Below are 12,063 nucleotides of genomic sequence, written 5' to 3' on the forward strand. Positions count from 1 at the left end.
TATTTGTTATTTGTGTGCATGGGTTGTTTAGGTTGTGTTGCTTGGTTCTCCTACTGGTTCGATAACCTTTGTCTCATCACTGAGGGAAATACCTACCGTCGTTGTGTTGCATCATCCCTTCCTCTTTGGGGAAATACCGACGAAGTTCAAGCAGGCATCAGCGAGTTGAGCAGGGGGGACTCGAGGCGCCGGGGACTACTTATCCCCTCGTCATCGACGGCGAGGTGGTTGGGAACAAACCTGGCTCAGGCGCGTGCGGGACGGAGGAACAGAGGAGAGAGGCGACCGGGTGGGGTAGGTGGCCCGGGTGGACCGACCCAGGTGGGCTAGGTCCAAGGGGGTGAAGTGGTTCCCCCCTTTCTTTTCTTTTTGCATATTCTTTTCTTTTTCTTTTTATAGCTTATGTTTTCTTTTTAGTTTTATTTTATTTTTAGATTTATAAAATATGAACTTAGTCCCTAAATTAGTTTTATTAATTAGGCCACTGTCATGATTAATTGGGCACTTTAATTAAATAGTTTGTATTTGTTCATAATTTTAAAGCATTTAAATAATTGTTTACCCCCAGTTTCATATATTTTTGGGCATTTAAACACTTTATAATCGCCTTCTAATTGGAACTATCATTGAACCTGACACATGGAAGACATCGTGAACTCGAGAAAGGTTCGATGATAGTTCCAATTGACATGCCACTTTTCCATGCCTTTCGAGAATGGTTAAAGGACCAATATAGCGAGGAGCTAGCTTGCTCTTAATCCCAAAGCGGTGTGCACCTTTCATCAGTGTGACTTGCAAATAAGCCTTTTTGCCAGGTTGATAGACCATATCTTTGTGATGGCGGTCATACTGACTCTTCTGGTGAGATTGAGCAGTCTTCAGAATTTTGCGAATAATGCAGACTTGTTCTTCGGCATGTTGGATAATACCTGGACCGAAGAGTGACCGTTCCTTTGTTTCTGACCAATTAAGAGGAGTTTGGCACTTTCGTCCATATAACAGTTCAAAGGGGGCCATCTTCAGACTACCTTGATAGCTATTGGTATAAGAGAACTCAGCATACAGGAGAGATTCCTCCCATTTCTTGCTAAAGGAAATGACACAAGCTCGAAGCATGTCTTCGAGAACTTGCTTGACTCGTTCAACTTGTCCCTACGACTGAGGGTAGAAGGCGGTGCTGAAAGACAGATGAGTTCCCATAGCTTCTTGGAAACTTGCCCAGAATCTTGAAGTGAATAAGCTGCGATAGTCTAATAAGCTAATTACCAACGGGATACCTTGGAGTGAAACAATTCTGGACATATAGAGAGCTGCTAGCTGACTAGATCTGATCGTTTTTTTGACGGCCAAAAAATGTGCTACTTTGGAAAGTCGGTCAATGACGACAAGAATAGCATCATTACCTTTCTGTGATTTGGGAAAATCAGTGACAAAGTCCATTTCAACAAGGTCCCATTTCCATTCCGGAATAGTAATAGGTTGCAGAGTTCTAGCAGGCCTTTGATGTTCTACTTTGATTCAATGGCAGATGTCACACTCAGCAACATAGTGATCAATGGCTTGCTTCATATTTGGCCACCAGAATCTCTGACGATGTCTTGGTACATCTTGGTACTACCAGGATGAATAGACAGGGGTGTATCATGGGCTTCTTTCATCACCTTCTGAGTCATATCCAGGTTTTTCTCCTTACTTGGAACCACTAGGAGACCTTTAAAAAACAAAGCGCCAACATCATCAACAGTGAAGAATGAGGGCTTTCCTTCTGCAAGATAGTGTTTAATCTTCTCAACTTGAGAGTCATATCCCTGAATTGTCTCGATGGAGTCCAAGAGATCTGGTTTGACAGCCATGGTATTGAGGGAACCCTGGGAAACAACACAGAGGTTCATCTTTCAAAATTCATTAGGAGGTGGAGCGAGCGAACCCGGAGGAACAATATGGAGGTTCAACTTTCTGAATTATTCAGCAAGAAGGGGCTGAAATTTTCAAACCTTGAGGTGGTTGCAATATGACTTGCGATTAAGGCATCAACAATTACATTAGCCTTGTCTGGGGTATAGGAAATACCCAAGTCAAAATCTTCTACGGTCTCCATCCATCTTTGCTGACAAAGGTTCAAATCTGGCTGAGTAGACAAATACTTCGGACTTTGGTGGTCGGTGAAGATCTCGCAACGATTACCGAGAAGGTAATGTCGCCACTATTTTAGTGCATATATGACTGCAGCAAGCTCGAGGTCGTGAACTAGATAGTCCTCTTCATGAGGGTGTAGCTGATGAGAGGCATAAACAATCACTCTGCGCTCTTGCACTAGGACACATCCTAACCCTAGACATGAAGCGTCGCAGTAAATGATGAAATCCTTTTTGGAATCCGAAGGAGCAAGCACTAGGGCATAAGTCAGCTTGTCTTTGAGTGCCTGGAAACTTTCCTAACACTTTTCTGTCCATTCGAACTTGACGCCTTTATGAAGCAAGTTAGTCAGGGGCTTGGCGATCTTGGAGAAGTTCTCGATGAATCGATGGCAGTAGCTGGAGAGGCCGAGAAAACTTCTGACTTATTTGACATTCTTCAGAGGAGTCCAGTCAAGAATAGCCCAAACTCGCTTTGGGTTGATGCAATAGCATCCTTGGAGATTACATGACCAAGGTAGGTGACTTTGGGTAGACAAAATTCACACTTGGAATACTTGGCATATAGTTAGTGTTCCCAAAGCTTTTCCAGAACAAGACGAAGATGTTCAACATGTTCTTCTTTGTTCTTGGAATATACCAGGATATCATCCAGATAAACCACAACGAACTTGTCGAGGTATTCCATGAATATATAGTTCATCAGGCGAGAGAAAGTCGCTGGAGCATTGATTAAACCAAATGACATGACGGTGTACTCGTATGAACCATATCGAGTAACGAATGCGGACATTGGAATATCCTCTTTATGAACATGGAATTGGTGGTAACCCAACCTCAAGTCGAGTTTAGAGAATACCGATGAACCAGCCATTTGATCATACAGATCGTAAATCCGAGGAAGAGGATATTTGTTCTGAATTATAGCTTGATTGATAGGATGATAGTCTTGGACCAAACAATTCGTTCCATCCTTCTTATTCACAAAGAAATAAGGTGCTCCCCAAGTAGAGGAACTTGGACGAATGATTCCACTATGAAGAGATTTATCGATTTCCTCCTTAAGCTCAAGGAGTTCATGTGGCAACATCTTGTATGGTCGTTTGGCGATAGAAGTGGTGCCTGGTTTCAAGTCGATGATGAAATCGACAACTCGAATAGTGGGTATCCCTGGGAGTTCTTATGGAAAGACATCTTGGAAGTCATGAACGACTGGAATGTGTTCAATTCCCTCAAGTGGTGATGCATTCAAGGAATAAAGCCATGCCTAGGCATTTTGAACCAGACGAGTGTGGTAGCTTACTATCTCATCTGAAGGGTGTAAGAGGTGGATGATCTTAGTGGCGCAAACAATAGAAGCAGTATGCACTTTCAGCCAATCCATTCCCAGAATGAGGTTTATATTGGAAGACTCAACATAATTGGGGGCGTGAAATTTCAACCCTTCGATTTCAATGGTGACATTATGGCTAAACATGGTGGTTTGACATTGGCCCGCAGGGGTGTGTACCAATAGCAGAGTTCTCATCTCTTTGTATTTAATGCCATGCATGAATGCAAAATCTTGTGACATGAAAGAATGTGATGCTCCTGTATCAAATAGAACAGAAGCTGGTACTGAATTAACAAGGAGAGTACCCATCATAGTGGCAACCTGGTCTTGAGCTTCATTCAGATCAATGTTGTTAGCCAGACCATGACCATAAGGCATGGCATGCTATTGCGAGGCTATTTGTTACCACAGCTAGTTGAAGGAAGCACAAGCTGGTATTGATTCTAAGGGCATTCCCTGGCACGGTGACCTGGAAGGCCACACTTGAAGCAGAGCCCGTCATTGGGACGGGGAGTAAGAGCTTGAGGTGTTGCAGCTGGAAGTCTTCGCTGCCTAGGTGGTGGAGGAGGCGGACGCGATGCAGCATAAGACGGCCTTGGAGCAGGTGCAGTTGGACGATACATGCTGTTGGGGACCCATATCCGATGCTTCTACGAAGGCGATCCTGAAGATGGGCCAGCATCGTGGTTGCGCCTGAGGGATCCCTGGTGCTCCCGTAGACCAGTTTCGACCTAAATGGCCTTGTTGACCAAGGTGGCGAAATCAGCAAAGTCGTTCACAAGGAGCGCTAGCTTGATGTAAGCTTGAAGTCTGTCATGAAACTCTTCCTGTCTACGGGCATCAGTGGCAATGTCTTCTTCAGCATAGCGGGACAAGTCCATAAACTCACGCTGATAAGCATCGGCAGTCTTGTTGCCTTGGGTGAGGTTGCTGAAATCGTGCTTCCTCCTGTCCATGATTCCCTGAGGAATGAAGCGGGCACGAAAGGCAGCATGGAAATCCGGCAAAGAGATGGCTATTCCAGCAGGTAGAGAATGCGTGTGGTTGTCCCACCATTGAGCATCGGAACCCTTCAGATAATATGGCACGAAGGCGACATAGTTGGCAGGGGCTACATCAGTAGACTCTAGGTCGAAAGTGATATCACAAAGCCAGTCATCAGCATCAAGGGGCTGAGTGGAGCTGCAGCAGATGATAGGGTTGAGACGAGCAAAGTCCTCCAGTGTCACTGAGGCTGGCTGTTGATTCATATTGGGAATAGGAAACTGAGCCATCATTCCTTCCATGAACTGGTGATTTAGCTCAAACTGTTGGATCATTCCGGCCTTGTATTCGAGCGGTGGTGGAGCGTTGCCACCATGGCCACAACCAGCGGGTCTAACCATCCTGCTTAAACGCAACAAGGTCATTTAGCATTGAGCATTTGAAAAGGCAAAGAACCATTCATGATGTTAACATGCATAATGAAAGAAGCACGATGGATACAACATAGTAGTCAAACACGACATTCAGATCCATACGTAATTTCGGTTACAAGCCAAAAGTACAAGTTCTAAAATGGAAAGTGTAGTCTAGACCAACTAGGCGGTGCGTAGGAACGCGGTGGAAGGATACAACAACGAGACATAGTGATATGATATATCAACGTTGGGGGAAACCTCTGAAGTCCGGTAGCTGTCGGTGACGAAAAGCTAGACGACTCTAGATGGAAGGAGGCTTCGCTCCGTGGCAGATATGGTGCGGCAACTGGTCCCTGAGTGGAAGAAGAGGTCCACTCATAGGGGCATCACCCCCAACATCAGGATACAAAAGATCTGGTGGCATCTCCATCCTGCGCAGGTAAAGGACGTACCCTGGTTGAATCCCCGTGCTGACTGCTAGATGCATCTATGTTAGAGTGTCGTAGTGATGCTCACGAGTGGCATACAACTCGACATCAAGAGCTCGAACAGTGCGATTCAGAGCCTCAATGTACCGAACCATCACCTAAGGGTCGTCACGATGGCATGTAGGGGGTACAGATATCAGTGTAGTAACCAGTCTCATCCCCAACTGGGGGGTAAGGAGTGTATTTGGACCCAGTCTGCTCCAGGCGAGGATGGTCTCGACAAACCTGGGTGATAGCAACAAAGGCAACATCATGGACTGCCATCTTAATAGTCACTAAAACACCCCGGAAGGTGAACAACTTGTGGGTGGAGTTGTTCTGCTGGTCATAGATAACAACCAAAGTGTGGTACGTCTCCTGGTTAAACTCGTGGTAGTCCTTGTACACGGTGTACCGGGGATACCAGCGTTACCCCAGCTGGGTCAAGAGGCCGACCAGGATAGCCGGGAACCCAGTCGCCTCAACCGCCATGGTCTGGCACATGATATGCATTGCGGGAAGCATCTGAAACAATGGAGTTAAAAGATGTTAAATGATAGTGCGTGTAACATTCACTATACTTCAAAGGATTAATTGCAGATAATCCAGCTCTTTGGGTAGATGTGATCACGAGATCCTATTGTTAGAGTTAGCAAAATCGTTTAACCTGAATAGAAGAGAGATCAGAGTCCCAGAGTGTAGACGAGGAAGAAAAGATCCTAATACCACCCAATTGTGATGTGGGCCCGTAAGGCACACAACAATGTTAGTAAAAGTTTTGCAATGACTAAACTCAACTTTGGCCAAGGAGTTGAAAGGGGGTTCATATAGGTAGTCGGCTCTGATACCAAATTGTGACGCCCCTGATTCAATCATACACTAATCATACACACAAATGTGTACGATCAAATATGCTGTGGGGTTTTTCCCCATAGTTCACAGTCAAAAAAAATGTGTACGATCAAGATCAGGGACTCACGAGAAGATATCACAACACAACTCTAGACACAAATTTAAGTCATACAAGTTTTGTATTACAAGACAGGGGCCTCAAGGGTTTGAATACAAACGAGTCACTGGAAGCAACAATATCTAAGTACAGACATAAGTTTAAACAAGTTTGCCTTGAGAAGGCTAGCACAAAAGTAGCATTGACCGAAAAGGCAAGGCCTCCTGCCTGGTAGCCTCCTAACAACTCCTTGTTATCGGCGGCCTCCACGTAGTAGTAGGCACCCTCCGGGTAGTAGTAGTCGTTGGTGGTGGCATCTAGCTCCTGGACTCCGCCATCCGATCGCAGCAATCGGGTATAGGGGGGAAATTGGTTGCAAAGCAACCGTGGATACACATCCAAAGTACTCGCAAGACTTACATCAGAACTATACTAAGTATGCATCCGTATCACAGGAATGGGGCTATACCTTTGGACTGAACCACAGAAATGCTAGAAGAGAAGGGAAAGCCTAGCCTATCAAAGACTAGCATCTTGAAGCATCTTACAGCATTAGAAGATTGTAGATTAGCATATTATAAGTAGCAAGCATGTTGTGTTATTAAGGCCCAGAGATCCTTCCTCGACTCCCTAAGAGAAAGCAATCCTAGACCCATCATATCCAATTATCATCTCAGTATCTAGTTCTAGTTGTACAGATTGGGATACAACTCCAAGTCGTCCTATTACCATGGACACGACTATTCAAATAGATTAACTTCCCTGCAGGGATGCACCACATTACCCGATATGCTTAATCATCTCTGGATGGACACACTTTCCTGGGTAATGCCCGGCCTTGAAAGATCAACACGTCGTAGAACTACCTAGGCTCAACAAAGAGGCCAGCACACCAGTCTACATCCTAAATGCGAAGGGGTCATGGGCCATCGCCCTTTTAAATCCTGCACATTGCGAACGTAGTCGGTGTTAGTCCTGGCTACCTCCTTATACAAGGGATATGCTTACGTGGGCCACCCTAGCGCGCGCCACTAAACCAGTCATGTGTGTGAGCTTTCAAAAGAAACATACGATGTCGGTTGCCCATAAACTTGTCCCGCGTGGCGGTTAGTGTGTATAGGTCAAAACCAACTCAGATCAAATACCCAATCTCGTTAGTGACTTGGGAGCGCGCGATGGCGGTCAGTGCTCTTTTCGCCCCGCCTTGAGCACTTGCGGCAAGGGCCAGGCCCAGCCCACTCCAAGGCGGTCTGCCTGCCCGGCCGCGCCTGTAATTATCTTGCGGGTACCCTCCAGGTCAACCCGACTTCCATCACTCGCGGGTACCCCTCGGGGCCGACCCGATGTCATCATGGTCCTCTGGTAAAGTCAAGTAACCATGTGTCTATAAGACCAAAGGGGAATCCGAGGAATCAGCCTCAATGGAATCCACTTTATGTAATCATAAAGGTGAGCTAGGAGGAATCACCCTCGAGGTCCACTGTTGATGTGTTGCATGACAGAGTCTTGTCGGGAGTGGTGAAGGAGGAAACACCCTCGAATACCATGACCGATTAGCTACACCACAAAGTTATCATCATGAGTGCATTATGAGGTATCATCCTTGGCACTCGATAGTAGCTCTTCAGAGTCGTACAACTAAGGGGGTGAAGTGATGTGTCGGGCCCTGGACATCGATCACATTGATCGAGTCATCTGGTAATCGAGCGAGGGCAACAGGTACAAGGTGAGGGGTCATCGATGGATCACTAACCAACCTTTAGTAAGCAATTTAGGATAAGCAGGTAAGGTAACAATTGGAGGTTAGAAAATCAAGCTATGCATCAGAATAGGATCATTTGAAAGCAGTAGCAGTTCTAATGCAGGTATAAGAGGGAAGGGAATGGGTGATATCGGAAAGATCAAGGGGCTTTGCTTGCCTAGAAGCTCTGCGGCGATTGGCTGGACGTCAGAGGCATAGTTGTACCCGGTAGTAGCATCGTTCTCGGTGTCTACCAGAGAGAAGAGGGGGAAGAAACAATGGATATAAAGCAAACAAGTGCAACACTATGCATGACATGACAGTAAGCAGAGCTAGGGTGACCTAACGCAGTGCTAAGTGATACAAATGAAGAGGTAAAACATCTAGAGGGGTTTTCCCTTGGCATTTTCTGCACAAATGAAGAGAGGGGGATGGTTCCATGTTCAGCGTGCTAGGGGCATGTGACAGATGAACGGATTGCATATTCGGATTCGTTGGATTTTTTTGAGCAACTTTCATATATAAATTATTTCATCAGAATTACAGATTATTTTATATTAATTTTCAAAGTTTTAATTGATTTCCCTAATTTTCAGGATTTAATTTAATTCCAAAATAAATTAATATTTAATTGCTAAGTGTACACAACAATGGGACTTGGAGGCTGACAATGGGTCCCAATTAGCTGAGTCAGTAGCTGACTGGTCAACCCTTATCCACCGGAACAATGAAAGGGCCCCACCTCTCATAGGTTGTGTGTTAAACAAAGTTTTATTTTACTGGGGTCAATTAGAGGTGTGGGCCCGAGGTGCCAGTGACTATTAATTTTAACAGAATTATACTAACAATTATTTAGACTAACTAATCATGGGGCCCCACATGTCAGTGACTAACTATGGGGGCAATTAGCATTAATGATAGGGCCGATATGTAGGACCCGCCAGGCAGCGACACACCAGCATCTAAATGCGGTGGTGTGCCGGCGGCGATCACCCGAGGCGGCGGAGACGCTTGGAAACGGCGCTCCTGCATCCTTTTGACGCGCAGCCAGTGGCGTTCGGATGCGCGCAACATCACACGTCGGTGTATGGCACTGGTTCGAGCGGGGGAGGTCTACAGCGACGACGGTGACATCAATGGCGGCGACCGGAGCACGAGGTGATCGTAAGTGAGCACTAAGGTCAGGAGGGGAGGAGCTGGCGAGCGCGTTGGTTGCCTGGGAGCTCCATGAGCTTGTCTGTGTGCACGGGCGAGAGCTCTGCAGGCAGTGGCCGCGACGTCGAGGCGAGCGGCGATGACAAGCTTCGGCTACGGTTGCACGGCGGCTAGGGGCGCGAGATCGAGTGCGGGAGAGAGGGGAGGAGTGGCACTCATCGAGAAGGCGCAAGAAGGCTCGACGAGTGATGGGAGCGCAGAGGTGGTGGCCGGAGTCGAAGAAGGCGGCGGGGACCCGAGGAAGAAGACGACCCGGGGCGGTGGCGTAGGCAGTCCCCAGGCGTCTTGAGGCTCGTCGAGGAGGTGTAGCCAATGCCGGCAGAGCGGGTGGACATGATGACGCAGTGCAGGGACGACGGTTGCGGTGAGGGTGCGAGTGGACGCCGACGATGGCGCTCGGTGAGAGGGGAAAAGAGGATCTAGGGCGGGAGGGAGAGAGAGCAGTATGGGCGAGGTGAGCGGAGCAGGAGGGAAGAGTCGAGGCGCCGGGGGTCCTTATCCCCTCGTCATCAAGGACGAGGTGGTTGGGGACGAACTCGGCTTGGGCGCGCGCCGGTTGGAGGAACAGAGGAGGGAGGCGACCAGGTGGGGTAGGTGGGCTGGCTGGGCGGGCCCAGGTGTGCTAGGTCCAGGGGTGCAGGGGTTTCCCCCTTTTCTTTTCTTTTTGCATTTTATTTCCTTTTTATTTTTATAGCTTCTATTTTCTTTTTCTTTTATTTTATTTTTAGTTTTATAAAATATGAACTTAGTCCGTAAATTAGTTTTGTTAATTGGGCCACTGTCATAATTAATTTGGCACTTTAATTATATAGTTTGTATTTCTTTATTATATTAAAAGCATTTAAATAATTGTTTAGCCCAACTTTATTTATTTTTGTGCATTTAAATACTTCATAAAACATGGGTTTCAACACGACAAACATCCAGGAATTATTTGCCACGCTTTGAACATTTCTATTTTCATGTTTGAGATACTTAAATTTTGACCTTAATTTGAATTTGAAATTTGAATTGTGTTTGAATGCATGTGAGGATTAAGAATAGTAAGAGTGATGACATGGCACCATTAACTTGGGATTACTGTAGCTTAACAAATAGGTTCTTGCATATCATCCAGTGAAAAGGCCAACGGCTAGACACATTGCTGGATGCGTTTCACACGAGCTCCATTACACATTGAAGACATGCGTTACTTGGCATCTTCATTATAGATTTATTACAGCCATTACCACCTCGTAATGTCTAGAAATAGCTGACAATTAATGACCTACTATACTTAGCAATCATATCGGCCTTTGTGGCTCCTGGTCATGGCGCGCTCTATATAAGCGATATCAGGGGCACCTGGCTGAGGGTTAGCTTCACTTGCAATCATAGTTTCAAATAGCGGAGATAGCATCTGCTATTGCGTCCGCAATAACGCTATTTGAAACCATGCTTGCAATCTATCATATACGCATGAGAGAGAAAAACCAACAGAAAGCGCGATACTACCTCCACCGTTGAGAGCCTAAACCTGTATAATTCCTTGTGTGTACTGTCATTTGCATCATTGATAGCCATTTACAGCACTGCGTAAACACCCCTATATGCATTGTTAGGATTATATCCATGATAAGTCATCACCTCAAATGGAAGGGCTAATGAGTACACATTCATTAGAACATTTTATTGAGACGATATAAACATAACATAAAATGGCTGACGACAATGGGACCATAATGAGAAACATTGGTATTTTGTGAAAAGGATAGTTTTCTCTCTTTAGATGCTTAAGAAACATCTTGAATTGTACACATTGTATCCAACTTCTTGTCCCAGTCTGGTAAAATCATCGCATCCAAATGGGTTTTACGACTTCACTGGTTGTAATGTGCTTTGGTTGAAATGATATAAATGGAAAATAAATGGGTAAATACAATGGTTCTAATGAAAATTATGTGAACATAAAGTTTTGGTGGCAACAAAAGTTTTTGCCTTTTCAATGCTCATGTAGAAGTATTTTGCATTGTGTGTCATATCCAGCTTCCCATATGTGGCACAACCATCTCATATGGAAGGGTAAGTGAGTGCATTGATTATTACATCTTTAGTTGATATGGCATGAAAGAAACATGAAACGGCAAACAACAAGGACACGGACTATCTGACCCCGAGCTTAAATGTTCCCTGAAGAACGGTAAAATAAAAAGGTAAATAAATAAAAATATGAATTTTTTGTGGCAAACTTCGACAAATGTTTTTGTTTTATAAAATCCTATCATGAAATGACATTCATGAAAAAATGATGCTTCAAAAATGCTATTTCGAAAGCATTTTGTAGTGCTGATTTTTTTGCCATGACTTCCACGAATGTAATCTCATGATTAAAAAATTTAAGCACTCAAAATATTTGTCGAAGCTTCTGCAAAAAAAAAGAATTTTTTTAATTTCCTTTCATTTTTTCCAAAGTTTACTGTTCACCCCAAGATCTTTTGAGCTCGGCAACAGAAGTGGACTTTCGAAACAATAATAGTCATAATGATGTTTAGGTGTTTGTTACACACTTCAGATGGAAATAAATGTTTTCTCTCTCAAAAAGCTCATCTATTGCAGTGTGCACATGACATCCAAGTTCTTGGTCTCTTCTAACACAAATATCCCATATGGAAGGGTAAATGAGTACATCGATTGAAACGCCTTTAGTTGAGATGATACACAACAAACATTAGACAATGATAATAATGATGTTTTGGCAAACTCTACAAAATTTTGGTTCAACTATAAATGTTTTCTTCCTTTAAAGAGTCATCAAGAAGCATTTTGCATTGTACACATGTTATC

The sequence above is a fragment of the Triticum dicoccoides genome, chromosome 3B (genome assembly GCF_002162155.2).
Source record: "Triticum dicoccoides isolate Atlit2015 ecotype Zavitan chromosome 3B, WEW_v2.0, whole genome shotgun sequence".
Lineage (NCBI taxonomy): Eukaryota > Viridiplantae > Streptophyta > Magnoliopsida > Poales > Poaceae > Triticum > Triticum dicoccoides.